Here is a 6,644-nt window from a genome sequence, read left to right as displayed (position 1 = left end):
ATACTGAGAACAATACGAAGTCTGATAAAACGCTCCCAAAGATCTGGGGTCACGAGTCTAGAGCCTCTAAAACAATCTGAATAACAATATCTGAACGAAAATACTCAAGTCTGGAAATGTATATATAAATAAAACTAAAATAGGAAGAGTAGTCAGGTCCTGCGAATGTCAAGCAGCTACCTCAACAACTCTGATAAGCTCTGGGAAACAAAGAGTGCTCAGCTAAGCCTCCGGTGTACCTGAATCTGCACACAAAGTGCAGGGAGTAGGGGTGAGTACTACCGACTCAGTGAGTAATAAGCATATAAAATGTCTGAAGATAAGAAATCCACGAAATACCACAAAGCAAAGCTAAAACTAACAGTCCTACACCTTACTATGAACCAACAGCAAAACAACTTCAAATATAACAAGCAAGTAAAATGTAAGGATGCAATGCAATGCACATGACCACGCTACGGCGCATAGCCCGATCCATTTAACGTCGACGGCGCTCACTGGGGGTGTGTACAGACTCCGGAGGGGCTCCTTCAGCCCAAGCGCAATATAATCATATCATTCGCTACGGCGTGCAGCCCGATCCATACTCAGTCCACAATATGCATATGAGTCACGTAACAGATTTAATTAATTTCCCAATTTCCAATTTATTAAGAAGAATATACTTTAGATATTTAACTTCAGGAAAAGTGACTTAGCGTTTCATAACAGTGATTAAATACAGGACTGAGATCAACGATTATACAAAGCATGCTATCACAATGACATTCATCCTCTAAGGATGCTACAGATCGGCACTAGGCCCCAACACGGCAATAAGCCCAGATATATTCAATACAGGGTGTGTATCAGTCGCCAATATAGAAACATTCTTGTTCGGGATGGACTAAGTCTCAATCCCCAGTCACAACCAATCCCGCACCTGCCATGGCGTGCGAGTCACGCCCTACAATAGCGTCACAATGTGATAAGCCGGGGTTTCAAACCCTCAGGCCATCATATACACCAACTACTCACCTCTATCCGGCCGTAGAATGGTCCGCAATGCCTTTTCCTTTCGTATCGACCTCCTCGCGTCGAATCTAGTTAAAATCACAACGAATACATGAATATGGGTTAAAGAAACATAACCCAATCAAAAATACTCGAAAAGTACTAAAATTCACGAAGTTGGTAAAACCCGAGCCCCGTGCCTACTTCTCGAAAAATTCCGAAAATCATACCAACGGATTCCTCGTCTCTCCACGAGTCCGTGCATATAAAGTTTACCAAAATCGGAGCTCGTTTGACCCTCCAAATTCCATTTTTACATTACAGCTTTCCAAGCCCTAGCTTGACCCGTTTTTGATGAATTTTCTACAATTTACATGTAATTTCTACCATAAATTCGAATATTTAGGCAAAGGAACTTACCTCCAAGTGATTCTCAGTCAAAACCCTCGAATTTCCTTGTTCAAAGCTCTTAAGAACGTCAACAATGGAGGAAAAATATGAAAGGGTCGCGGATGAAATATTATTTTAAAACCCTTCTGTCGCCCAGTCCAGTTTTCGCTTCTGCGGTCCCGCTTTCGCTTATGCGGGACCGCTTCTGCGGCCACATTTCCGCTTTTGCGGTCTTTACTTAGAAACCCGGACTTCGCTTATGCGACGCGAAGTCCGCTTCTGCGGTTCCCTCAAAACCGCTTCTGCGGTCCGGTGTCCGCTTATGCGGACCCGCTGGTGCGAGCCACCTTCCGCTTCTGCGGAATTTCCCTAGCCGGCCAACGACCGCTTCTGCGGTACCGCTTCTGCGGTCCATTTCCGCAGAAGCGGAAACACCAGATGACAGCAAGATCTGACCTGCAATACACCTCAAAACTCTCGTTTAACCACCCGAATTCACCCCGAGGCCCTCGGGACCTCAACCAAATGCACAGATATGTTCTATTACCTCATTCAAACTTGCTCGTAACATAAAAACACCATCATAAACACCAAAATCATCGAATTACCACGGATTCAAGCCTAAGTTAAACTAAAACTTCCGAAACTTGCATTTAATCTAAAATCCGACCTAAACACCTCCGAATGATCTGAAACTTTGCACGCATATCCAAAATCACCTAACGGAGCTACTGCAACTCTCGGAATTCCATACCGACCCTCGGATCAAAATCTCACCTACCATCCGGAATTCGCCAAAATCCGACCTTAGCCAATTCAAGCCTAATTCTACACCGGACCTCCAAATTCAATTCCGATTGCGCTCCTAAGTCACAAATCATCCCCCGAAACTAGTCGAATCATCGGAAATCCATTCCGAGCCTTCTAACTCATAAGTCAACATTCGGTTGACTTTTCCAAACAATCCTTCTCATAAAGAGACTTATTGTCTCATTTCTAACCGAACTCCATCCGAATTACTTCAAATTCTCCAAACACATATAATGAAACATATAGAAGCATAAAACGGGGAAAACGGGGCGGTAATCTCCCGTAACGACGGGTCGGGTCGTTACACACTCTCGACACAAGTTCAACTTATGGTTAGCTGTACAACGGAGATTACCTACTGTTGAGAGGCTACAGAAAATTGGTATTCAAGTTCCTCAAACTTGTGTTTTTTGTGGCCTGGATGATGAACATTTTGATCATTTATTCTTTGAATGTCCATATATGAAGAATATTTGGCAAAGATTATTGAATTGGCTTGGTTGTCCAAGACAGATAAGAACATGGAAAGAAGAGCTGAAATGGGTGATAACCTGTGCTAGGCAAAAGAAAGGAATTAGGACAATTGTCTTAGCTGTATTTGGGATGATGATATACCTCATATGGAGAGACAGGAACAAAATCAGATTTCAAAGTGGAAGTTCATCATCAGATAGAATATGCAGAGAAATTGCAAGTCATATACATATCAAAGGCAAATAGCAATACACATATCAGGTGGCAGAAGCCTTTGGAGGCATTGAATTGGTATCCTTAGACAAATTTAGCTCTTTATTCTATCAAATGTACTGCCTTTTGTTTATAGTGCAGATTGTATAGGTTAAAGTTTGTGTATAGGCTATAGCTGAAAGTAAAACCTTGTATAGGTTATAGTTGAGAAATCAGTTGTCAAACAGAGTCAAGGAACTGGTCAGCGGTTCCTGCATTGTAATGATCTTTTTTGGTAAAATAGTAATGGAAGTTACCGAATATATATATATATATATATATATATATATATATATATATATATATATATTAAAGACAATAATTTTATTATTAAAGACAATAACTAATTTTTTATTTTATTTAATTAAAATATGAAAATAAAATTGAAAAGTATTTTAATTCTTTTAAGATGATTTAAATATATCAAAAATTCAACAAATATAAAAGCATTCACCGCAGAAGCCAAAATATGTTATCAAGCTATTTTGAAAATAAGAAAAAATACTTATACATTAATATCATAAGTATTAGGTTTAAAAAAGTAAGGTTATTTTGGTATATAATATATTTTGTTAAGGGTATTTTTGGCAAGAAGAAAAATAATAACTGCTTCTACTTTTTGTTTTTGGGATAAGCTATTTTTTTCTGCTTCTCAAAAACTACTTATGTTTCTTCCGAAAAATACTTTATTTACCCCAAAAAGCTTAGACAATGTCAAGTTGAAAAAAAAGTACTTTTTGGAGAAAAAAATAATTTTGGCCCTTGGAGAAGCTTAGCTAAAGGGGAGTTTTATAACTTTACCCACAAAAATCAAACTATTTATCCTTACCTACCTATTAAACTAATTACTCTTGCTACCCATCGTAGTCTTTGTCTGTAATTACCTCTTTTTCTCCATTATTCTCTATGTTTTACTTTTTTTCTCCTTTTCTTTTTGTCTATTTTTCCAATTATATTATTTTTTATTTATTTTTTACAATAATTTGATTTCATACTCAATTTTGCTCATTTCTTTTTACTTTTTTTCTTCCTTTTGTTCATTTTCTTTATTTTTTTATTCTTTTTCTATTTCATTTAACTATTATTTTTCTTTTATTTTTTATACATAATCTAATTTTATTCACTTTATTTTGCTCCTTTTCTTTATTCTTATTTTTTTATACGATAATAAAAGATAATTGATATAGTAAACATGCGTTCACCTTTTTTAATATAACATATATATATATATATATATTTTATCTTTATTTATTATTTTTTTCTTCTCTAAATCTGTTACTAGAACAACTTATATATTATAGCCGTTTTCTCCGCTCTCTTTTTTCTTCTTCTAATTTTCTTGTTTTATTTATTATTATTTTCAAATCATTTTTTTAAATTTCCTATTTTTTTCATAATCTAATTTTGCACACCTTTTTTGCTTCTTTATTTTTGTTTTTATATATTTTTCTCTCTTTCTTTTTTTACTATATTGCAAAAATAACTGATATGGTATATCTTTTTATTTATTTTTATTTTTCATAGATTAATTATTAAAAAATAACTTATTTCTAGCATATAGTATACCAAAAAAAGGATATTAGTAGTAGTTGAAGTATATTGTTGTTGAATACTATGATATGTATATGGTAAATATTATATATACTGACAGGGTACATATATGATGGTTCAATTCTTTAACCAAAAAACTCATCAGTCCTCTATGATACCCATATAGTATATATATCATATGCTAATACGATATTATAGAGGTTTGGTTCATTCCTTATAGAAACACACTCAATCCTCTATGATACTCTTATGATATAATATTAAATATTAACAGGGTATCATAGAGGTTTAGTTCATTACTTCTAGAAAGATACTCAATCCTCTATGATTCCATATACCGATAGGGTTGACAGAGTATCATTAGATAACTGGTTCACATATTAGTGTCTAACATTATTGTAAAATATGTTGCACAATAGTATATAAATATACCAAATAGGAATATTACTACTTTATGTCTATTTGTACATCTACTTCTAATACAGTGAATAACATCTCATGGAATTCCATCAAATACCTCTTTTAAGAAAAAAAAAATTATAAAAAGCATAAGAACTTTGTGAAACTATTTAAAAAGGATCCAGTTTAAAATTTTAAAAAATTAAAAAAAAATGACCCAATTATAACATTATATTTTTATATTATATTGTATATTATAACAATATATTATTGCTATTAAATATATATTATATACCAAAATAGCATATAATAATCAAAATGATATCTTATGCTCTTAGTTCAACATTATACTATTAGATTAAAATAGTATACTATTATGGTATATTGTATGCGATTACAGCATACAATTGCAGTATATTGCATATTATTATAATATACTACTACAGGATATTGTATACTATAATAATATATTGTTGTTGTATAGCTATATACTCCTATAGTATATTGTATACGATAACAGAATACTGTTAGGTAACTATGCTCTTCTTCGATTATTACAGTATACCGTTGTAGTATATTGTATACTATAACAGTATACGGTTGCAGTATAACTATATACTCCTACAATATTTTATATCCGTGGCGGTATACGGTTGGGTAATTCTTAGATTTTCAGCAGAAATATTCGATCTCAGTCACCTCAAATCAGTTCCAAATGCGATCAAATTTCAGTATGAACTTTCAGAAGATATTATTAGTAATATTTAATAACACCCACTTTGAATCAAACAAGAAATCTTCAAAATAAAAACTTAAATTCAAGAGTTTCAAATCTAACAATGGTGGATATTAAAATACACATAAAAATTCATATCCGGGAAGCTTATTCAAAGGTACCATAAGCAATATTTTATAGCACCCACATCGAATCAAACAATAAATCTTCAAAGTAAATCTCAAATCTAAGAGCTTCAAGCTCAATAATGGTGGGCCTTCATATACACACACCAAAAAAAAATCATAAGGAGGGGAGGTAGAGCCACTGGCAGAGGCAAGATTACCGCTAAGGGGGTTCAAAAAAGAAAAAAGTTAAAAAGGTTGTAGCTAGTGGGAATAGAGCCACCGATCTTACAAAAGTTTTAAACCCCCATGACCACTAAGGTATGATTTTGGGATGTGTTAAGGGGATTCAAAACATAATATATAGAGGTAAAAAACAGATTTTGCCTTATATATACAGTGTAATTTTTCGGCGAAGGGGGTTCCGGTGAATACCCTTTCGCCCCCCTAAATCCGCCCCTGGATAGAGCAATAGCCCCTCTTAATGAAGATCGATCTGGCAGAGGAGTAGATCTATTCAAGTCCACTACTAAGTAACCTTGCAAAAATGAAGCAGGATGTTTTAACATTTTGTACTTCTTCAAATGCGAAGGCAAAATAACTAATAGGTGGGTCGGGTAAATAGTCTGGGCCGCATAGGTAGAAAAAAAATAAATAATTTAGGTTTGAGTAATAAAAGGTAAATAGTTTGAGCTTAATGGGTACAAAGTGATATTTTCCCTAGCCAAAGAGGCTAGTAGTCAATTCATGGCTTGGCCCATATTCTCCGCTTGTAGAAGTCTAATTTGCCTTTTCAAATCTTGAATAATCCGTAGTGTTACGTATGTGCGTGTGCGCGCGCGTAAGGTTTTGGGGGCAGGGGCCAAAAAGTTTGGCTAAAATAGCACGGGCTAGCTAGTTTTCGGATTGGTCATTCAAAAATAGCCAGTGTTTGC

This window comes from Nicotiana attenuata, unplaced genomic scaffold (genome assembly GCF_001879085.1).
Source record: "Nicotiana attenuata strain UT unplaced genomic scaffold, NIATTr2, whole genome shotgun sequence".
Classification (NCBI taxonomy): Eukaryota; Viridiplantae; Streptophyta; class Magnoliopsida; order Solanales; family Solanaceae; genus Nicotiana; species Nicotiana attenuata.
This window is presented reverse-complemented; position numbering follows the sequence as displayed.